At 38.3% G+C, this 24,894-nt stretch overlaps 1 long non-coding RNA gene across 2 annotated transcripts; it reads left to right on the forward strand.

The window, feature by feature from the left end:
• The first annotated feature begins 383 nt into the window (after positions 1-383).
• Positions 384-21,665, forward strand: LOC145113050 (uncharacterized). 2 transcript variants are annotated; one of them, XR_013710714.1, is made up of 3 exons: positions 384-446; positions 1,125-1,175; positions 21,636-21,665. It is a non-coding gene; the product is annotated as an uncharacterized LOC145113050 (long non-coding RNA). The 2 variants fall into 2 exon arrangements; XR_013710715.1 differs by lacking the exon at positions 21,636-21,665 and adding an exon at positions 1,542-1,651.
• The last annotated feature ends 3,229 nt before the right edge of the window (positions 21,666-24,894 follow it).

A 24,894-nucleotide genomic window follows, 5' to 3' on the forward strand; every position in this document is an offset into this window, starting at 1 on the left:
TGGGGCAAGACTTCGAGGACGAAGTCTGATTCTAGCGGGGGAGAATTGTAACATCCGGAATTCCAGGTATTATATTTTATCATTTATTTTTGAGAAAAGAAAGGGACTCGACGAGTCGAGTCGTAGACTCGTCGAGTAGGACCGCGAATGCTGACTGGATTTAATGAATGGACTCAGCGAGTCGATGCGTGGACTCGGCGAGTCCGCGCTGTAAAATTAAACCCTAAATCTCAAGGCTTGAGCCCTATTTAAAGGCCTTTATGGCCTCCATTTGCGGCTACCTGTCCAGAGAGAGTACCCCTTGAGAGCTTGAGCGAGTTGAGAGGGAGATAAAGCCATATTGATCCATTTTGGTGTAACTTAGCAAAGGAGAAGTTGTTTCCAGCAAGAGGAGGTCAAGGGAGCTGTGGATCCAGAGTTTTCAAGTTCAGATCTACGCTGTTGAGGTATCTAATCGAACTCCTTTTCTGTTTTGGGTTAAGATCTATGATCTAGGGCTTCCTTTGCACCATTTTGAGTTAGATTGTGAAGCATAGGGGTTCCCTTTGAGTATAGATGATAGATTTGGACCTTGAGAGGTCCAAAAGGTCCCAAGCTTCCAGCTTTGTGAGGTTTCATGTGAGCCTTGAGAGTAAAATCACATTTAAAAGGTTATTCCTCCATTTTTGGTCTTATAAGCATTGCATGAACGTAAAGTTTGAACCTTTACGTGACTTTCGAGTGTTAGAAGGATGGATCTACTGGTTGGTGAAGCAGATCTGACCTCAAGAGATCTTTTGAGAGTTTTTATGGGAGGAACTCGCCGAGCCCATAAGGGACTCGACGAGTCGAGTCGGGTTGCCCCGCGACTCGCGACCTGTGGCGACCCGTGGAGTATAGGGTTGACTCAGCGAGTCAAGTGAGGACAGGGGCGAGGAGGACAGGCATGTACTCGCCGAGTTACTCTAGTGTACTCGGTGAGTCCGGTCAATGTTGACCGTTGACTTTTAGGGTTAGTCAGTGTTGGGACTTATGAGCCATTAGAGGGGCAGAATGGTCTTTTACCCTTCTTAGAGAACTTATAGAGAGGGGGTGGCCTAGCCTTTAGAAGTTGTATTAATTAGAGTAATTATTTATGTGATTAGGCGAAGGCTAGTGCAGTATTTCAGAGTTCGAGGTTTACCGAGTTACCCGAGGTGAGTCTTCTCACTATACATTACCTAGAGTGGTATTTATGTGTAGACCGGAGGGTCTTGTATGCTATGTGTATATATGAGATTATGTGCATTGTGTTACATGTATGATATGTGTTGAACAGACCACGCCGGAGGGCCTAACGATATAGACCGAACTGAAGGGTCCAACGACACAGACTGGACCGAAGGGTCCGACGAGCTATGACCGGACCAGAGGGTCCAACGAGCTACGGGACTGGAGGGTCCCGCTGAGACACATCGACCGGAGGGTCGTATTATAGCCTCGAGTGGCGTATGTGTTGTATGTGGTATTTTGGGGAACTCACTAAGCATTTATGCTTACAGCTGTTGTGTTATGTGTTTCAGGTACTAGCGAGGATCGCAGGCAGGCGCCGGCATGATCCGTACACACTGAGAGGATTTATGTATTCGAGGATCTTGGGATTTGTTTATTGTGAAACATGTGATACTCTGGGTTACTATGATATTTTATAAATGAAAGTATGTTTTTAAAATGAAAAATTGTTTCGAAAATTTACGTTGTTACAAGCACCGACCAACATCAAAGTCGACGATGGCAGGTCCCTCCCCTTCGACTTCTTCTTCTCGGCCTTCCTCCTCAACTTCAATCTCGTTCTCCCACTCGCCTCCAAGGAACACACACAGACACTCCCCTACTAGCTAGGTTTTGATTTAATATATATACACATACTCTTTCACTTTGATGCAGGAGCACGAGATTCTCCCTCACTCTTCCTCACGATCTGCCGCAGCAAAGGGGGACCAGATACATGAGATTCCTAAGTTAGTAGATTTACTCCTTAGGGTTTAGCATAATGAAAAAATCGATCCAAAGCTTATGTTCTCATAACACAATAGGTTTCTATGTTACCATTTAGCCTTTAGACATATAAATATATTCCATTATTATTATTATAGAATCCTATTTATTTTATTAATTATTAAATGGCAATAATCTTACAAATATCATTTTACTTGATTAAAATGCTACTAAATTTTTATTGTTATTTATTTATTAAGATTTAAAAATATTAGAGCTACTTAATCAAAACAAATTTTAATCAAAAATTGTTATTGTCTAGAACATGAAAAATGGGTGTTACAACTCTCCCCCACTTAAATTGGATTTCGTCCTCAAAATCCGACTCAGTTAGAATTTCTGAAAACAACACCAACACAATCCATATGATTCCTCTAACCACATCAAAAATCAAAGCATGAAAATCGAAAAAATCGAGAGAACACTCGGAACCCGACTAATACCAATAAACAACCAAATCACTTGAAAACACTCAACTGCAACAACTACCTCTCTCTCCCCAACTGTATGTCCCAACTCATAGCGAAACCCATTCCAACCGGGAAGCTCTAAAAACTAGAACTACTAACCAACTTCATCAATATACTTCACAAAATACCAGGAACCCATCAGTCTAAACTTTTGAAACTGTACCTAATGACTGATGATCATTCACCGTACTTATCCCTACTCCCTGACTAGGATCATCATTAAACCGTGCTAACACTCAAGACATTCTGAACATAAATTTCACCCAGTCCCAAATCTAGAAATTATGCTTAAAGGACCCAAAATATACACTTAAGTTCCTGACAAGTCATCACTAACCCCCTGCTCCCATGAGTGTAACATTGGTCAGTCCAAAAATCCCGCTTAACACCCCAAACTCCCATAACACATTAGTTGCACAACCATCTGAAAATCATCCAAGATACCATCGAAGTTCATTACTGGTAACTTAACTCACCCAAAACCTTTCTAAAAAATAAACAAGAACCATGACCTAAACTTGGACCAAGTGTTCTCATGCTATCTTACTTAGTCCACATACACCCCTCATGATAATATTTGTTGGATTGTCAAGATCTCACACTCCCCACGGAGAACATTCAACCATTCTTAGATCTAACACATTATTTCTTCATTACACCCTTACCCAAAGGTGAAGTACTAGTGGATGGAATGAAGTGACAAACTTCAACCGCTAATAGCTCCCACATCTTAAATGAAGGTGACCTAATCCTTCCAATGTGCAATTAAACTATAAAACTTCCAAATTCGTAGGAAAATTCTGAAATTATCTAGCAGTGTTGCCAGAAGCCTGATCGGGCCAATCCAAATACCAACCCATCCAACGTGACATGCCAAAACTGGACTATACGTAGGCCTACGGTCACACCTAATAAAATGAACAACATCGCTTTGATATCTGAACTCCCAATAACCAAGGACAACTGCCAACTGAGCCTACTACAAACAACAATTCCACAGCCAAACAGTCGAGAGTACATGTACATAGAAACCAAGATATACACCTTACAGAACTTGAGAAAAATTTTAAGCATCAATTGCACCTTCAACTGATACAATTTGAAGCCTTCAAATAACCTCAACTGTTGATGATGAATGAAATAACCAACGGTCGGAAATGTATCGGCAACTAAACCCAATGATCCCACACATACCAAACAAAACCCACGCCAAAATACTTTTACCAAACTCTGAAGCTGATCGATAGATCAACAGTTTTCCAGTTCAACTGAAAATACGAGACCCATAACGCGAGCTAACCGTACTTTCTACACCCAATTCGCAACATGAGTGGTTCAAACTATTCTTTATCAAGATTCTTAGCATTTCCGAAATGAACTACCGACCACATCGAGTTCCTTTCCCCACAACTTTCACATGCACCCTTATAGACTTAAACATGATAGAAACTTGCTCTGCACTCGTTCTGACCAATCCTCGAATTCTTATCGACCAGGAAGGATTCCAACAAATCCTTGAGAAATACAACGAGAAAACTTCCTAACCACGAGCACTTTGATGGTAGCCTACCTTCCTCCTCTTATGCAACAATAACCAGGAACCAAAAAATCGAACAAAGCGATAATCCTCTAAGCAGAATACCCAGTTCTCCCCCACTTAGGGTTTAAACTACCACCAGCTGACGTCTGCAAACAACAAAGCCTCAGACTAGCTCAACAAGATACATACAAACCTTGACTCTTGGAACACATAACACAACACAAGATGATCCTTTGAATAGTAATCATCCAAATCTTAAGGAAACTCTGAATCTCAAATGGAGACTTCGGATACCTTTGCCCCAGCATTGACAACTAAACTTAGTGAAAACGATCAGAACACCATTGGATAAACTAAGAACCTTCCGTACATAGAACCTTACATTAGAAGAGTTGATCCACCACCTTATCGTCCTCTTGAAACTTCAAGAATCCCTTACAGATGCTCGAAACGCACCTCTGATAAGCTCAGAATATCTACAGAACCCTCTCTTGTCCTAAAACAGGAACCACTTGATGCCTCCACATATACACCCAATCTTCTAGAATATGCGTTACATATTCCACCTACGACATGGTCTTCACCTTTGTCATCGAACCACAAGAACCATCTAGTCTCAAATATCCTATCGTTGCGACATGGAGACGATTTGTTGCGAACCAAGTTCACCTTACTTCAACAGAACCGATGAGGAGATCACCATCTCCTATCTCAACCCTAGCCCTTACCGTCGGCTAACCACTCAGCCTCAACTTGCAATCCTCGAGTTGATCATCACAACACCTTCCTGCTTGAGTCATGCGACTCAGACTGGCACTACTTCGAGCAAGGTCCTCGATGTCTATGAATCAGCTAAACCCCACAGGTCTACACCAACCAAACCCAAATTGCGACGGACACTCAGACTCAAACGATTACCAGTCTCATTATGCACAATCATAGCCGGAAAGATGACAACAATGAGGACGACTGCAATTTACGCTAGTGCTATACCACACTACCCACCCTCCACTAGCTTCTTAGAAACCTTTTTGGCCCTTCTTGATCCCCATACAGATCCTGTGATTTTAGTAGTATGGTCCCCTACTACCTTCCACACCTACATGTACATGTCCAAAGAAGTGTCTCAAAGTCCGTAAGTCGCTACACCAGACCACTATCAATCCCATATACGTATGCCACCATAGGCACCCACTCTCGCTCATCCTAGAATCTCTCCATCTAGGCTTCTTCTCACAAATGAGCACACACCAGAATGATTTTCTAGAAACCCTACCACTGCCAGGTGTATCAGCACACCTAAAATCTTAGAAAGCCATCACAACTGCCTAATTTCCTAACTTAGACTTCCTCATTCCTCAGTGCTCGCATCAGCATACTCTAGCACTCCCCCGAGATCACTAGGAACACTTACACCCACCCTGCTATCAAATGTGAAAGAAAATTCTACCAATGTTAACTAACTATCTTAGGAATGCAATTACATGCAACATGGATTAAACAATTCTTCTGTTGAAAGATCTTGCACTACAACGGTTGGACCCAAACAAGAGTTGCGCAATAGGACAAATCAAACATTCGAAAACTGTTTAATCCTTGTGGCATGTAACATAACTTATTCGCTTAATATCTAACTAACATCAATATAAGTTTCACATAGAACAAAGCAAGCAACATTCAAGGAAAAAGAATCAATAAACAATAAGGCATCATAAGGATCAGAAAATTCTAACACACAATTCTTAAGGATCCTTAGCCTACACACTATCCTGCATATGTAACAACTAATAAATCATGTACAAAGGCATCTCTCCTAAGCAGGCACTCTTACATGCAACCCCTGAGTAGATCCTTAGCCTAGCCTATAACATGCACCTCATACTATAACATATATAACAACAAGTCACATACTACATATAAAGCAAGTATGGATATTTTGGGAAATCACTTTTCTGAGCTCCGACTAACTGTACACATTGCAACTTCTCTTTTTCTTCTCTTGAAATGAATCTTTTCCAAAAATGTTTAGTAAAACTCTCAGTTCCATAGTTTGATTTTGGAATCCCACAAGTGTTCATCCAAATCCCTCAAACAAGGGCTCTGATACCAACTTGTAACATCCCAAAAACTAGGGATAGATTTTTCACTTTTAAAATAATATAACATCCATTGTTAGTAATGCTACAACCATTAGTTCATAAACCATTATTCCAAAATCAGATTTAATGAGAAAACACTGTGTAATCTTGAATCATAAAACCGTTGATGGGTGTGTACAACCACGCCTTCACCGCCCGATAAGTACCTGCAAAATATTTAATCCACAACTGCAAGCACAAAGCTTAGTGAGTTCAGAAAATACCACATACAACACATCACAAATAAACAACTATGGGTTATCAGCAACCCTAGAGAATACTCGAAGTCTCAGTGGGCAAACAGCACACCCTGTGGGTTATCAGCAACCCTGGAGACTACCCGAAGTGTTAGTGGGCAAACAACACGCCCTATGGGTTATCAACAACCTTGGAGACTACCCGAAGTCTCCGCACACACAGTAATACATATCACAGTAACAACAAATAAGACCCAACTAGTCGGCATGCATATACTATTGGATTAGGTGTCTAAGCCCATAACTATAATTGATATGTACTTGACCCGATAGTAGCATGGTCAATTTCGGGTTGCCTTCACCAGAACAATTTGATAGATGTATATTTGAGAAAGAGGTTATTTGTGATTTATTGATATATTATAAGTATAATATATTAATTGAGAAATCATCTCATTTAATTAGTATTGGTCAAGAACTAATTTGGAATTAATTTAGTGATCAAAAGAGACTAATTAAATTGTTACATATGGGTTGGGCTAATGATCCATGATTGATTTGTGATGGGTTAAGCTTATGTGTTAGTCCATGAAGTGTTAGTCCAAATCAAATGGATGGATCCTAAGCTAAAGTGTAAGAATTAGGGTTACACATGACTCTTGGAATTCTACACTATATATATGTAACCCTAAGCACTAAAATTGGCTACCACTTGCATTCCAAGAAGGAGAAACCGATTTTGAGTCTCCATAACCTCTCTCATATCCATCTAGTTGTTTATTGGTGTTTGTGACTTGTTTGAGGCACAATACTTGGGGTGCTAAGTTCTCTTAAGGCCAAATTTCTACTAGCTACATTAAAAGGTAATCCTCTAACTAGCTTTATGATTCATATATCAAATTTTGTATGCTAGTTTAGGCTTCATGCTTTGGAAACCAATATTGCATGTATAATTAGAGAAAACTTAGATCCAAAGCATTAGGGTTGTATGTGCACCATAGGAATGTTAGAGTACATAAAACCCATTAGTGATATCAGAGCCATGGGTGTTTTCTATTATATTGATGCAATTGTGTAATTTTCAAAGTTGGAAAAACTGCATTTCTGGATTCTGTCAGGGCCTACTCGACGAGTCCATCATTGAACTTGACGAGTTGGTTCATATGATGATGAACTCGATGAGTCCATAATGGGACTCGACGAGTTGGATCATCAGATGACAAAATTTTTGAGTTTTTGGCCTGTTTTGGATTAGGATCATTACCACAAACTGTTTTGGTTCATAAAATTTGATTTTACTGATATGGTAATGTTTATCCCCATCCAATAACATAATAATTGTCAAATTTTAAGATAATTACATGATTTTTTGAAAAACTAATTATTTGTAAAATTTGAAATTATATGAATAATACTAGGTCAAATTGGTAAATGATAAATTATATGATAATTGGATTAGTTTAACAATTTGATCTAAATGTTCTTAAAGAGTTTCATAACTTGTCCTCAAGTTATGAAATATGAAAATTCTTCATTCCTGGAACATTAATTTTTTAAGTTATAGAATTCCAAAGGTCTTGAAGAGTTACATAACTTGTCCTCAAGTTATGGAACTTGGCAAGTCTCTTTTATGGAACATAAATTCTAAAACTCAAGAGGTTTTGAAAGGTTTCAAAACTTGTCCTCAAGTTTTGGAATTTGAAAGGTCTCATTTATGAAACTTTAATTCCAAACCCTAGTATTTTAAAAGTTTAAAATTCAACCATTATACAATTATAATATTAAAGTTTAATACTTATATATATGTATAAGAAAAGTCAGTCTTACCGTTAGTAGGCCTCATTCACGAAGCCGGTCTATAAGGGGGGTATAAGGTTACTGCCTATAAAATGGTAGTTTAATGGCTGTCCATTCTCACCCACCGCTTCCTTGATTGGTGGAGGGTCGTTAGCCGAACGGGTAGGATAGGACATTAATACTCATTAATAAGTATAATGATATTATAAAGTAGCTAAACTTTTATAAATTCTCAATCTTAGTTACTTTAGGAAAAATGTGAAAATGGTGCTATCCCATGGAAATTGCACTTTGCACCTTGGTAAGTCGTTAGTGGAGCGTGTGTGGTTAACCAACACACTAATTTGGGACTAGCAAGGGTGGAAAAGGGTAGCTTGATGTTAATCATGGATCAATGGAGTGTGTGTGGTTAACCGACACATTGATCAAGTGATTTGTAACATTAAGAGTACCAAGCATATTTTCATTGTTATTCACACCTTGTTTGTGATCCTCGGTATCCCAGTCACAAACTTGAAGGGCATAATCGAGATTTAAACATGCCATTGAAAAAGATTCAATGAATCTCAAAAGAATCTAGGAATTTCAATTAATTTAAAACTTAATAATCAATTTCGTTTTTCATGGTGGGAATTGGTAAATCGCCATTTACCTTCCTTGAAATATTTTACAATTGGATTACGACATCCCTCTTCCGAATTGTAGAATATTGTGTTGGGTCCTAGCCTTAATATTCCATTTTGGGTGTTATATTAAGGATCCTTATCTAATCTATACTTTGTCTTTCTTTTCAGATGTCTACTTCAAACAATGCTTCAAACCCAATCCCTTCCAGCTCTTTCTCCCTCATGAACCTATGTGGGAGAGTCATCTTTGATGGATCGAACTTCAATGATTGGATTCGAAACATCTGCATGGCTATTCGCTACGAGGACAAAGAATATGTCGTTGATAAAGAGCTAAAGGAGATTGATGAAAACACTGCTACTCCCGAACAGATTGTTGATTTTAAGACCCATGAGAGGGAGGCGACAAAGGTGTCGTGTATTATGATTGCTAACATGACTGATGTGCTTCAGAATTCCTATGAGGACTTTTGGCCTTATGAAATGCACCAGGATTTGATGGAAAGGTACCATAAAAGTGCTCGGCAGGAGAGGTATGAAATCATTGCCTCCATGATTAATACCAAAATGAAGGATGGAGAGTCTATTACGGCCCACTTGCAAAAGATGCAAAGGTTTTTGGACCACTTGCTAAAGTCGAATGTCAATTTTGATGAAGAATTGGCAATTGACATTATCCTACACTCTTTACCTCCTTGTTATGATCAGTTTCGTATGACTTATCATATGAACAAGGAGGAGGTGACTCTAAGCAAGCTTCAAGGTCTTTTAAGAACCGTTGAAAGTAGTTTCAAAGGCAAATTTCTTGTACCTACTCCTACTACTAATGCCCCTGTCTTGGCAATTAGACAAGGGAAGGGAAAGAAGAGGAAACCCTCCTCAAAGAGCCACAAGGGAAAGTCCCATGTTGGATCTTCTTCTAGTGGGTCCAAAGTGGTCCTGCTACCCCCTCCTCAAATCCAATGGAAACAGAGTGCTTCCATTGTCATGAAAAAGGGCACTGGAAACAAAGCTGCCCCAAATACTTGTAGGACATAAAGGATGGGAAGATCAAGCCCTCTTTTGCAGGTATTTACACTATTCTGTCTAATAACTCATCGCATGCTAATTCTTGGGTCCTTGATACAGGATGTGGTTCTCATATTTGTTCTGATTTGCAGGGTCTAAAAAGAAGTAGGGATGTGGAGCACGGGAAGATGAACTTGATCATGGGGAATAGGAAAAAGTATCCTGTCACCAAGATTGGAGTTTATATTGTATTGCTTAGTAGTGGGTTAAATTTAGATTTGAATAATTGTTGCTACTCGTCAGATATTGTGAGAAATATTATTTCTTTTCATGGTTTGTATGAACAAGGTTTTACTTTTTCATTTAATAATGAAATTGGTTCAATAAATGCTTATTATAATGAAATTTTTTATTTTGAAGCATTACCTTGTAATGGTATATATGAACCTGTGATGGTTGTAGATAACTTAGGAAATAATGTGTTGCATATCGATTCGTCTAATGGTTTGGATAAAGCATGCTTATGGCATTGTCATCTTGGACATGTCAACAAGAAGCGCATAGCCCAACTCCAAAAGGATGGAGTTTTGGAGTTATTTGACTTAAAGTCAGATGAAACATGTGAATCTTGTTTGCTTGGAAAGATAACCAAGTCACCCTTCACTGGTTCTTGTGCAAGGGGTGAGGGTTTGTTGGATCTTATACACACAGATGTGTGTGGACCCTTCAGATCCGCCATAAGGGATGTTAACCGCTTCTATGTGACTTTTACTGATGATTATAACAGATATGGGTATATCTACTTAATAAAGCATAAGTCAGAAACCTTTGAAAAGTAAAAAGAGTTTAAGCAAGAAGTGCAAAATCAATTGGGCAGGAAGATAAAGATGTTGTGATCTGATCAAGGAGGAGAGTATCTTAGTATCGAGTTCCACGACTATCTTAAGGAATGTGAAATTGTTTCACAATTGACACCACCTAGGACACCAAAGCTTAATGGTGTGGGTGAGAGGCGCAATCGAACCTTGCTGGACATGGTTCATTCCATGATGAGTCGAGCTTCGTTACCTATCTCATTCTAGGGGTATGCCTTAGAGACTGCTGCCCATATCCATAATGTAGTCCCATCTAAAAAGGTTGCCAAAACACCTCACGAAATATGGATAGGGAAGGTTCCCTCGTTAGCACATATCAAGGTTTGGGGTTGCGAGGCTTTCTTAAGACCAGAGACTCACGACAAGCTCGAAACTCGTAGCGAGCGATGTATTTTCATCGGCTACCCATAGAAATCCTTTGGATATCTCTTCTATATACCAAGTGACAATGTTGTCTTCGTTGCGAGGAGAGGGGTTTTCCGTGAAAGAGAACTCATATGCCAAGAGGACAGTGGGAGGCAAATTGACCTTGAAGAGCTTCAAGAGTTAAGTGATGAAGGAACCTCAAACACTAGTGCTCAACCCGAGGAGGAAACTCCAGTTGAACCGATTGACGAGTCCTTACCTCTGAGGCGTTCCAGTAGAGTTATAATGGCACCTGAGTTTTATGGTTTCCATATTACTACTGAAGGTGATACATTTATCAATGATAGTACACTGGTAAATTTGGATGAACATAACAACTACAAGGAAGCCATGGCAGGCCCCGAGTCTGCAAAATGGAAAGAAGCGATGGACAGCCAGATTCAGTCTATTTATGAAAATAAAGTTTGGAACTTGGTTGACAATGTACCAGGTCGTAAGACGGTCGGGTGCAAATGGATCTTCAAGAAGAAGACCAACATGGATGAGAAAGTACACACATATAAGGCACGATTGTTTGCGAAGGGATTTACTCAAACTCCTGGAGTTGACTATGATGAGACCTTCTCACCAGTGGAAAAGATTAAATCTATAAGGGTTATGTTAGCCATAGCTGCATCTCATGATTATGAAATATGGCAAATGGATGTCAAAACCGCTTTTCTTAATGGGAAGTTGGCGGAAGATGTTTACATGAATCAGCCAGAGGGTTTTGTTAATGGAAAGTATCCTAATAGAGTGTGTAAGCTTGAGAAATTCATTTATGGATTAAAGAAAGCATCTCGCAGATGGAATCTTTGTTTCGATGAGAAAGTCAAAGAGTTTGGTTTTTCGAGAAACGAGGATGAGTCCTGTGTATATGTCAAAGATAGTGGGAGTATAGTTATCTTTCTGGTATTGTATGTGGATGACATACTACTCATAGGAAACGACATCCCAACCTTGCAGGAGGTTAAGTCCTGGCTTGGGAAGTGTTTCGCTATGAAGGACCTTGGGGAAGCTGCTTATATTCTAGGGATAAGGATATTGAGAAACAGGAGTAAAAGAATAGGACTTAGTCAAAGTACCTACTTGGACAAGGTGTTGAAACGTTTCAGCATGGAGAATTCCAAGAAAGGAGAACTACCTATCCAGAGTAATACCAAACTGAGTAAACTCAGAGTCCGAGTACCGATGCTGAAATAGCATAAATGAGTCGAATACCTTATGCTTCTGCAGTTGGCTCGATCATGTATGATATGACTTGTACTCGCCCTGATGTGGCTTTTGCTTTGAGCATGGTTAGTCGATATCAAGGGAATCCTGGTAAAGCTCACTGGACTGCGGTAAAGAACATTATTAAGTATTTGTGGGGGACTAAGGATTGGGTCCTTACCCTCGGTGGGAGTGATGACTTGAGAGTGATAGGGTATAGTGACGCCAACTTTCAGACCGACAGAGATAATTTCCGCTCTCAGGCGGGCTGGATATTTACCTTAAATGGAGGAGCAATAACTTGGAATAGTTCCAAACAGGAGACTGTAGCTGATTCAACGTGCGAATCAGAGTACATAACAGAAAGTGAAGCGTCGAAGGAGGCGATATGGCTAAAGAACTTCATCGGAGACCTTGGAGTTGTACCGGCTATAAAGGAGCCTATGGATATTTTCTGTGACAACGAGGTTGCGGTCGCCTTAGCCAAGGAACCAAGGGATCATGGCAGATCCAGGATGATTGACGGAAAATACCACTTTATAAGACATTGGATAGAAGAAGGACTCCTGGTAATGAAGGGGTAATCGTCAGAGGAGAACCCAACAGATCCCCTCATGAAGGGACTGAGTAGGGTTAAGCATTTGCACCATGCGAGGAGCATTGGGCTGAAGGATGATATTAGTTTTAATGATTAGATAGCTATTTTGAAACTTGTAATAGATAAAATGTAATTGACATATGATGGTTAAATAAAAGGTGTTTTATTATGAGTAAAGTTACTATCTTGTGTTAATTGTTTACTATTGTTTCACTTTGAATGTTTTGACTTCCAGAATAATATGATTATTCAAACTATCCACAGTCGATCATACTTTGGAAGTAGGTCATGAAAGTAGACTGTCATGAATGGGTTTTTGTAAGATTGTCTAAGGTGTTAGACATAGCAAAGTTTTCTACAAACATTCATGAGTGATCTTGAAATAAGATTTGAGTATTGGACTAAACCCACACTCACATGAATCACTTCATGGAATTTATCACGAGTAATTGTGAGATGATAATATCATATAGTCTTCAAACCAAGATATACGAGTTGTTGATTATGAGTTAGTTGTACATTGACAGTGCGAAAACGCATCAGTAACTTGATGTTATGTAAGTCCCGATCTATAGATCCAAATCAGTAATCAATGAATTACAAACAATCAAACATAGTGTAGAAGGGGTAGAAGGAGAATTAAGCCAAGCATGCACACATCTATTACGCATAAATGTCAGGTACACCTTGGGAAACACATACACATACGTCACTATTCAACTGACACAAACTCAGACTATTTATACCACCTGAAGCAGTACACAAGTGTGCAGCCGCACACACGTGTACGGCCGCACACAGCGTGTGCGGCCGCACACACATGTACGGCAGCACACACCCACAAACACATTACAACCACCACAATCCACTCTAACATCCTACCAAGACCTATACATTAGAATGCCTAGCCCAAACCACAAAAGTACAACCTTTCAATCTCCCCCTTGGTTTGTGGCTAGCATAGACTTGGTCTTCATTCTCCAGGTTTGTCAAATAGCTTCAGATCAGATTTTCCCATGGATCCCATCCAAAGCTTTCCGTTTATGATAGTGGCGACCATCCCAGTGAATTCCTTGGCTGCAACCTCCATGACTTCTTTTCTACAGATAATTTGGTGACGAGCTAAGGTACGAATGTCTCTTTCTGTGAATCTGAGAAGATCTTTTGCACTGATAAGCCTTATCACGTTTTCGCTTCTCTTGAGCTTGATGGCAGCAGTAGCAGTTTCATCATCATATGCCCAAAATTCCATATCGTCAAGATATCCTTCATGGAAATGTTGAGGGATAGGAATTTCTTTATGTTGTTTTGTTGCTGGCCAAAGTATGATCTTCATTGGCTTACCAGATTCAGGATCAATAACATCCGCATCCTTTCTGTACAGGGCTTTTGCAGTTTTCATCTTTGAGAAGTTATCTTTGACCTGCCTGTCCAGAAATCGTTTGAAGTTGAAAGCATTGGGATCCTGTGAAGGATTGTGAAATGGGGCCCTTGAAAGTTCGGCAAGATCAACTTTCGTCCATGAGTTGAAGTCATGGATGCTCTGGTAGTATTCAGGAATTCCAGAGTTTCTCTTTACAACCCACATTTTTACTTCATGATCATAGGCCCACATTCTGATCCCTGAGCGATCACCATACTCGTCACCAAACTTTCTCTTTTTGAGATCTGTCACTGTCAATACAAGATCTTTTGCTTTGCGATTTTCGTTCGAATTTTTCATAAAAAGTAACCCTTCACTTCTATTGGCAGTGACGGTCCTCTTTCCATGTTTGATCGTGATCCGAGGTCTGGCACCTTCAGGTTCTTTTTCAAATCGATCAACGACGGTTGTTGTTCTTGGAGGAGGTGGATTAACAGGAAAGTCGCTTTCTGAAGGTTGAGAGGAAGCAGTGGGAGGATCTTCAATACCATGAGGCTGTTGAAACAGAGATTTAAGCTTATCCCCAAAAGCGTCAAAAAGCTTGTTCTTCAAGTCAAAGTAAAAGGCAGTTACTGACCCAAGATTGGTTTGCAGGTCAGTAATCTGTTTTGACTTTGAGGCATTCTCTGCCTGAAGCTCAGCGATAAGTTTGCCATGTTGTTCCAGCAAGATGTCCTTTTCAATGTTTTGCTGCTTCAGAATGCCAATTTATTCTTGAAGTTTGGACACAACAGCATTTCCATCCCCTGAGCGACCTTCCTCGAAAGATATTCCCTTTCCACGGGAGGAAGATTCTGGGCATTGAGACAAGTGCATAGCGAGTCTGATAGAAGCCTCATATAGCGACGGTCTTGTTAGGGAATATGCTGGAACATTAGATGGTCCTCCTGTCTCAAGCAAGGTACTTGGACCTTCATGGGATTGGAGGGGTGATGTTGCAATAGTAGTGGTGATAACAGTGGCTGAAACAGGTGGTGACTGGCTTTGAGTGAATACTTCTTGCCTCAAAATTTGATGTCTTCCTTGTACGGGAGGCAGAGAAGTCTGCGTCTGTGTCGAGATACTTGAAAAAGGAATTGATGTAGGAGTAGCAGAATCTAGGGGAGGAATCCTTGAATCTGTACCCTGTTGACTTAAATTTTCTTCTATTAGAGTGGACGAAGGAGGCATAGTTTTAAGAGTCTTCTCTGCAGTCCTAGTCTCAGTTGCAGTTTGAGCAACTTCATCGACCTTTTCGAAGAACCTGTCGGAGAGATCCAGACCTGTGTCAAGTTCAACTTCATGTTCAAAATCGAAGTTGAGGGGAATGGCAACATTATCAATGCATGAGAAGTCCATTTCATGTAGAAATTCGTCATTTCCTTCACGTTCTCCTCTATCTCCATCTACATTAAAATCACTCTCATCCTCCACATTCTGTATCATTTCATGTTCTGATGCAACTCTGGCTACAAGAGAGTTTAAGTCTTCTTCAGTTTCGTGTTCAGAAGTGGAGATGACCACATCGTCAGTCTCCGTAGGACAAGAAAATTCGTTGGGTTCCGACTTATCACTTTCCTCGGGAAAGATACCAAATCTGATTAAAGGATGTTTTCCTTCAAAGTTGAGCTTTCCTGATCTCTTTTGCTTCATTAAACCGAAAGCACTTGGGCCGACTGACTTGATATCCAGGGTCTCTCCTTTCCTTTCAATCTCAGGATGCTTGATGTTAAGGATCAGTTGGATAAACCTTGGATACATCAAAAATTTGTCCCTTTTGTTTCCCTCAATATTCAAAATCATATCATGCAAGATGAATTTTGAGAAATTAAAGTTTACTCCAGAGGCCAAAGCAGTGATGGCACCAGTATTTGCCAGGGATATCTCGTTAGCACCAGATCTGCGTCCTGAAATACAACTCACAAAGACATGAGCTAGATATTTCCAACAAGGTGGCAATAACTTATGGGTACTATTTGATGATTAGAATGTAGATCCAAATACAAGATTCACACAGACTAACACACACTCTTCTTCTCCTTCTCTTCTTCATTTGATCTGGCATCATCCGTTTGATTGGGATTCCGCACCATCAAACGGATCTGATTGATACACAAGCAGATCAGGGACTTACATGTTATAAAACGTGCTGTTGTGTATGATTTAACGAATAATTAGTGCAAGCATATAAGTCGAAGTTTATCTGTTCCTTTTATCCTAAGAGGATTATAAGCGATATCTTGGGCCCCTCGATGATTTTGTTTTGACTTATGTGTCGGGCCCGGTCAGGACTCAATTGATATGTTCAATTAAGTTCTATGTCAAACAAATCAGAAATCGGGAAATAAACTGTTAGACAATGAGTATGACTTTATTCCATGTCCTTGTCCACACGATATCTTGAAGAACAGAGGATTATATGATCACTTATCTAATTGACGCATCAGAGTATGACAACGGATTTTTGAGAGCTACGATTGCTAATCGGATTTTAAGTTGCATTGGCAATTGTAGTTATTAGACTTATCTAAGTGGGAGACTGTTGGATTAGGTGTCTAAGCCCATAACTATAATTGGTATGTACTTGACCCGATAGTAGCATGGTCAATTTCGGGTTGCCTTCACCAGAACAATTTGATAGATGGATATTTGAGAAAGAGGTTATTTGTGATTTATTGATAAATTATAAGTATAATATATTAATTGAGAAATCATATCATTTAATTAGTATTGGTAAAGAATTAATTTGGAATTAATTTAGTGATCAAAAGAGACGAATTAAATTGGTACATATGGATTGGGCTAATGATCCATTATTGATTTGTGATGGGTTAAGCTTATGGGATAGTCCATGAAGTGTTTGTCCAAATCAAATGCATGAATCATAAGCTAAAGTGTAAGAATTAGGGTTACACATGACCCTTGGAATTCTACACTATATATATGTAACCCCACTAGTACAAAAATGATCAACGGACACACCATAAAAGTGTGACCATATGCGTATAGTGACATTTTGTTTTTTACTGAAAGTGTGACGGAAGGCGATGCCATCATATGGGTCTTATGGTCACTTTAAAATTTAGTGTCTAGATGATATGAAAACATGTGGTCGTATCAAAAAAGTGTGGCTATTAGGTATGTAATTTTGTTGCTATAATCAATCATTTTATCCAATATTGTGGCTTTAAACCATCAGTAATAACACTTATTTAGTAATTGTAGTGACTGTATATCACCAACTTGCGACATGCATGTTGTTTAAGTATGACGTTTTGCTAATAAATTGTCACACCGTTTAAAGTTTATTAAAACTATGTAACATCCGGATTCCCAGGTATCTTATTTTATGTATTTATATTGAGTTTTGGAGAGGGACTCGGTGAGTAGGCGCACAGACTCGCCGAGTAGGATCGCGCATGGTTGGACTGATTTAGTGACGGACTCGGCGAGTCCACGCTGTTTAATGAAACCCTAATTCTCGGGGCCTTAGCCCTATTTAAGGACCTTTATAGCCACCATTTGCGGCTATCAGACCCCTGAGAAACCCTAGAGAGCAGAGAGAAGGCTTGTGGTGTAAGAGGAGGGCTATTTCATCATTCTAAGTGTAATTTTGCAAGAAAGAAGGAAGGAGGACAAACAAGGAAGGTTGAGGAGCTCAGATCTATCACCCATTTCATCAGAGGAGGCTACTAGAGGTACTAATCTGTGCTTAAACTCGTGTTTTGACGTTCTAGTTGAATCTAGGGTTTTCTTATGCCTTCTTTGGTTTGGATTCGAAGTATGTGAGGTCCCAAGGTGGAGTTCTTATTAGATCTGGACCTTAAGAGGTCCAGAGAGTCCTATCCATCTTGCTTTTTGCTATTCTATTAGAGATATGGCCCTAGGTTTCCATTTTAGGGGTTATTTCACCCAAAGAAGCTTTATGGTCATTGCATGAGTGTAAAGTGTTGGATTAATGTCTAAGTCCATAACTATATTTGGTATGTACTTGACCCGACCCGGCATGGTCCATTTGGGTTGCACTTCACCGGCATAATTTATATGGATAGTCTTTTGAGAATAGTATATTTATGATTTATATTAATATATTATAAGTTCTAATATATTAGTATGGAATCATATTATTTAATTAGTATTGATCAAGAATTAATTTAGAATTAATTAAGTGATCAAAAAGAACTAATTAAATATGGACTCTTATATATATGGAATGGGCCAAGTTCATTTAGGTTGGGCTAAGCTTTCATGGATGGTCCATGGAGCTTTTAACCCATGGATCCTATGTAAATGAAAGGTCATGGGTATTAGGGTTTACATGGATGTAACCCTAATCCTCCATAATATATAAAGGGGTCCTTGGCTCACAAAATTGGCACAAGTATGTGAAAATAAGAGTGGGCCGATTTTAGTGTGCATACATATTCTCTCAAGTTCTTCCAAGGTGTTTTGGTGATTTGTGATTCCATTTGAGGCTTCCACACTATTGGGGCTAAGCTCTTAAAGCTTGAAGACATCAAGCTACATCAAAAGGTATGTCATCTAACTAGAACTTTGTAGTATAGGTGCTTCATAATGTGCTAGTTAGGATGAAACCTTGGAATAGTTAATATTTGCATGTATAATAGAGAAAACATAGATCCAAGGTTTATAGGGTTGCATGTACACCATAGGAGTGTTAGAATGCTCAAAACCTAACAGTGGTATCAGAGCCATGGGTTGTTTTCTGTTATATTGATGCAAATGTTTTATTTTCAAGTTGGAAAAAAAAGGAAAAAAAACATGACGTTTGTCAAATTTTAAGATAATTACTTGTTTTTGTGAAAAACTAATTATTTGTAAAATTTGAATCATTTGCTATATGAGTTGAATTAGGTCAAATTTAGTAAAAGATAAAATGATATGATTATTTTATTAGTTTTAAAAGTTTGATCTAAAGAGTTTTTTGAAACCTCCATAAGTTATGGATATGAAAAGGTTTTTAAAAAAATTGATTCAAAGTTTTTTTATGGAGTTACAAAACTTGGTCTTAATGTTTTAAAGAATTCCATAACTTGTTCTTAAGTTATGGAACATGAAAAGTTTCATCATAAAACAAGTATTTAACTCCATAAGTTATGGAATCCAAAAGTATTCAAGAGTTACAAAACTTGCCCTCAAGTTTTGGAATTTGGAAAAAGTTTTTTATGATAAAAAAAAAGAATTGAATTCTAAAACTCTTGGGTTCATAACTTAAACAATTAATTAAATGGTTTTAATTTTGAATTTAATAATTGGAATTATGATGTTTTTATTGAATAATTCAATTAACTCTTATGGACTTTATTAATAGATAATTAAAGTGTTTAATTAAAAGAGAATTAATAATTCCATAATGACATGGTTTAAATTTAGTTAAATTAAGAGTATAGTTTAATTAATAGATTAAACCACCAAGTATTTTAAATGTCTAAAATACACCCTTATACTATTATAATATTAAAAGTTTAATATATTATATGTATAAGAGCAAGTCGTCTTACCATTAGTAGGCCTCATTCACAAAGCCGGTCTATAAGGGGGGTATAAGGTTACTGCCTATAAAATGGCAGTTTAATGGGTGTCCACTCTCACCCACCGCTTCCTTGACTGGTGGAGGGTCGTTAGCCGAACAGGTAGGACAAGGACTATAATTCTCCCTTCATTATAAGTATAATGATAAATACTAAGTAACTAAACACTTATAAATTCTCAATCTTAGTTACTTAGGAAAATGTGAATAAGGTGCTAATCCATGAAATTACACTTTGCACTTTGTTTAAGCTGTTAGTGGAGCGTGTGTGGTTAACCGGCACACTAACCTGGACTTAACAAGGTAGGCAAAGGGTAACTTAATGTTTATCATAGTATCGTTGGAGCGTGTGTGGTTAACCGGCACATCGATTGAGGGGTAAATATTAAGGGTGCCAAGTATATTTGCATGGTTACTTCACACCTTGTTTTGTGATCCTCGGCATCCCAGTCACAAAACCTGAAGGGCACACTCGAGATTGAAACATGCCATTGAAAAGTTCAATGAATCTCAAAAGAATCTAGGAGTTTCAAAACCAATTAAAACCTAATAATACATTTCGTTTATCTTGGCTCACAAAATTGGCACAAGTGTGTGAAAATAAGAGTGGGCCGATTTTAGTGTGCATACATATTCTCTCAAGGTCTTCCAAGGTGTTTTGGTGATTTGTGATTCCATTTGAGGCTTCCACACTATTGGGGCTAAGCTCTTAAAGCTTGAAGACATCAAGCTACATCAAAAGGTATGTCATCTAACTAGAACTTTGTAGTATAGGTGCTTCATAATATGCTAGTTAGGATGAAACCTTGGAATAGTTAATATTTGCATGTATAATAGAGAAAACATAGATCCAAGGTTTATAAGGTTGCATGTACACCATAGGAGTGTTAGAATGCTTAAAACCCAACATAAAGGTCGGACCTTTACGTGATTATAGTGGTTGGGAAGGCCAGATCTATGGATTAGAGGAACAGATCTGACCTCAGAAGGTCGTTTGAGTGTGAGCATGGAATGAACTCGCCGAGTCCATGAACGGACTCGACGAGTTGAGTCGGGTTGCCCCGCGACTCGCGATCTGTGACGACCCGTGGAGTATAGGGTTGACTCAGTGAGTCAAGAGAGGACCAGGGGCGAAGAGGGCAGGCGTGTACTCGCCGAGTCACTCTAGTGCACTCGGTGAGTAGGGTCGACTGTGGCCATTGACTTTCGTTGACTTTTAGGGTTTCGGTCAACAGTTGGACTTTTGAGTCAAGGAGGGGTAAAATGGTCTTTTACCCTTCTGAGGGATCGTAGAAGGGGGTTTAATCTAGCCTTTGAGAGCCATTACTTATTGAGGATATTTTGTATGTGATTAGGCGGGGGCTAGATCAGTAGATTCGTGTGCGAGATCATCCGAGATACCCGAGGTGAGTCTTCTCACTATACATTACCTAGAGTGGTATCTATGTGTAGACCAGAGGGTCTTGTGTGCTATATGTATGTATGAGATTATGTGCATTGTGATATATGTATGCTATGTGTTGTATAGATCGGACCGGAGGGTCCAACGATATAGACCGGACCGAAGGGTCCAACGATATAGACCGGACCGAAGGGTCCAACGATACAGACCGGACTGAAAGGTCCAACGAGCTATGACCGGACCAGAGGGTCCAACGAGCTATGGGACTGGAGGGTCCCGCTGAGACACATCGGACCGGAGGGTCGTATTGTAGCCTCAAGTGGCGTATGTGTTGCATGTGGTATTTTGGGGAACTCACTAAGCATTTATGCTTACAGTTGTTGTGTGATGTGTTTCAGGTACTAGCGAGGATCGCGGGAAGGCACCGGCATGATCCGTACACACTCAGGAGATTATGTTTTGAGATTCTGGGATTTGTTATGTGGCGATGAGATTTGATATATTTTGTTGGGATATTGTTTTTGACGAATGAAAGTATGTTTTAGAAATGAAAAATTGTTTTTTGAAAAATCACGTTGTTACAAACTATTGGGTATCTATTGCAGACATGCAATTACGGTGAACATGACCATGTTCACTAAATAGGCACATGTAATTAATTTCATAAGTGTCGATTTGCTAATAATTAGTCACAAAACAATCTATTTGTGTGACTATTGTTTATCGTATAGAGACACACAATTAAGTGAAACATGATCATAAGTTTTTTAAAGACACACATTTTATCAAAATTACGGATTTAATATTAGCTTACAGCGATATGAAAATTTTGAGATATGATTATCGTATAACATTCAGTGACATTAATTCAATTTTTATTGTAACTTTTGTTATATTGTAGACACATCAAAAGAATAGAAATGAAAGTAACCAAAAACAGACAATACGAAACGATGTCAAAATTAAGAACTAGATATTATCAGTAACTGAAATCCAAATCCATACATTAAATTCATATTTAAAATAGCTAAAAAATTATATTAATTACAAGTTTTAAAATATGGCAATCAAATCATGCCCCTCTTCCTATTTAACCTTGTAGGAAATGGGTTTTGGATTTCTTCTTCCAAATTTGAATTGTTATTATAGTCACTGTTGTTTCCTTCACTATCTTCGGTATTTGGATCATACACTTGGGTTTCATCATCATGCTCATCTTCCAGTTCATACTTGGTCATATCCTTATGGGGTTTGATGTTCACCTCCATGATTCTTCGGTTGACATGAAATAGAGGAAACAAGTCTGATTAGTGATTTGTTAACTGAGAAGATATAAGTAAATTATATTACACAAAATTTTGAAAAACTCATTTCATTGAACACTTAGTGTGCAACAAGCACAGTAACATGAAGAATGCAATTATCATTTTTTATGTATAATCCTCTAATCAATACAATCAAGAACATTGACAATATACACAAATTAAGGCCAAATGCTTAATTTTTCTTTGCATTCCAAAATTCTTTTTAACATTATTCATCAATTTTAACATGAGAGAAGTTGGGAGGAAAAAATAAGGATAAGTAGGTAAAAGGTTTATGCCTTAATATATTAAGCAAAGTTGTTTTGGCTTAACCCATTAAGTCAAAAGGAACAACAATATATAGTTGTCACGTTTAAGTTCTTAATACATGAATCTCCATAAGTCAAACGAAACAAACCCTTAGATAGATTTCAAAAACCAAATAGCTTTTGTAAGGACATCAATGTCTCTTGTATCATTCCATTCATGAACCTGTAAAAAGAAACAAAAAGATATACACTTCACATTAGCAAACGAATATTAAGAAAATCATGTTACTTGGTGGAATGTGAAGGTTTAAAAAAATTGTAATACCTTGATCACTCAATGGATGATTGAAATCTCGCCACCCTAAAGGAAAATTAAAAAAAATGAAAGAAAAAAAAGGACATGTCATCTTTGTTTAGTGTAGAAGACAATCTCATCCTCACAAATGAATTTAGTGAATTTGCAAGATCACCGACCATCCACTATTTCATTTAATATACATTAAGAAAATACAAATGTAAATAATTATAAGTCATAACTCGATATGGAAAAAATTAAAAAATCATTTTAGGTACTAAAAATCATTTCCAGGTTCAATAACTCATAAGTCTCCCTTTCATTTTCTTAAGTTATAAAGAATAAACACCATATCTTCTAGTAGTCTATCTTGATCTTTCTGTGCAAGATCTTTGCGGCCATTAACCTCCAACAGATGTTGCAGAAATCAACAAAGGAAAGCTCAAATTATTATTATGTAATGTAATAAGAAACTGATAAATAGAATTACTTGAAAAACTTACAGCAATTCTAATGAGTTTATATTATAAAGTACGTTTGTCCTAAAAGTCATACAGATAGAGCAAAGTCCCAAACAACAAACACTTTAATCCTGTTACAACATCACATTTGATACTACAACCATAGCAAAACTGAGATATCAAGTGTATATTCAAAGCATGTATTCAAAAGTTGAACCATGGAAAAACTAAAGAATCAAGTTTATATTAAAAAATCAAGCCAGATCTCTATCTTCAATCAAACATATTCAATATGTCCGAATGTAACATACGCACCAAATGTGTTGAAATGATGTATCCTAATGCACAAATATTACATCAGGTTGTGCTAAAGTGATATGCAGTTGGTCAACATCTTCTTAAAAAGACTAGAGAATGGTAGTTTGATGATCGCATAAAAAAATTAGTAAATGCATTCTCTCAAAACTCTTACCCAAGTTACATCTCCAAGAACACAAACTTTTGATATTGTTGTCATTTTAGCATTACTTACTAATCTCAAGTAACTGAATCAAAACAAAAGAAACCCTTGCCCACATGCCATTTCACATTTGTGTTTCAAGTCTATCTCTCTAATCAAAAAGTAGAATAATAGATAGGTTACTGAAAAAAAATAACAATCTTACAGTGTTGATTAACCATAGAAAATTTCAAACGTACATTCAACATAGCGAAATAATAGTTGTAGATTAACAAATAATATAGTAACTTATATCAAGATAACACACCAGTAACTAACTAACAGATATAGAGATTGAAAGCGTCACGTATTGAAACAATCAAAGGGATTCAGAGACATACCAATCATCGAGATCCGAGAGACGAAGAGAATTTTGACAACAATTGGTGATGTCGTGGACCGGTGGCTGGGAGGACAGTGCCGCTCGGCAGACGAGTTGCTCTGGTGCGGAGATAGGTTGACCAATAAGTGAGAGAAATGAGACGCAAAGATGACCTAAAGTAAACCCAACGAGAAAATGGAACATGGTGAAGAAAGGCATGGGAAGCGTTGGACGCATATGGATTCTAAATCCAGAATCACCAATGTCAGCTTCATATTCAAAAGAATATCGCGACGCTTATCGAGTCCCTAGATAATTGATAAAGTAATCAAATCCATGTACGGTTCGTTTGGAAGGTAATCTGGCTATCGGAGCTCCGCCAACTCCCGTCGCCGTTCTCGATATTTTTGTTTCTTTTCAGTTGCCGCTTTTTCCTTCTCTAGTATCAACAATAAAAGCCCTAATTTTGACTAAAGTGGTGTACACACTAATTTGGAGCGGGGGGAA

This window comes from Lactuca virosa, chromosome 5, assembly GCF_052849685.1.
Source record: "Lactuca virosa cultivar CGN04683 chromosome 5, Lactuca_virosa_CGN04683_v6, whole genome shotgun sequence".
Taxonomy (NCBI): Eukaryota; Viridiplantae; Streptophyta; class Magnoliopsida; order Asterales; family Asteraceae; genus Lactuca; species Lactuca virosa.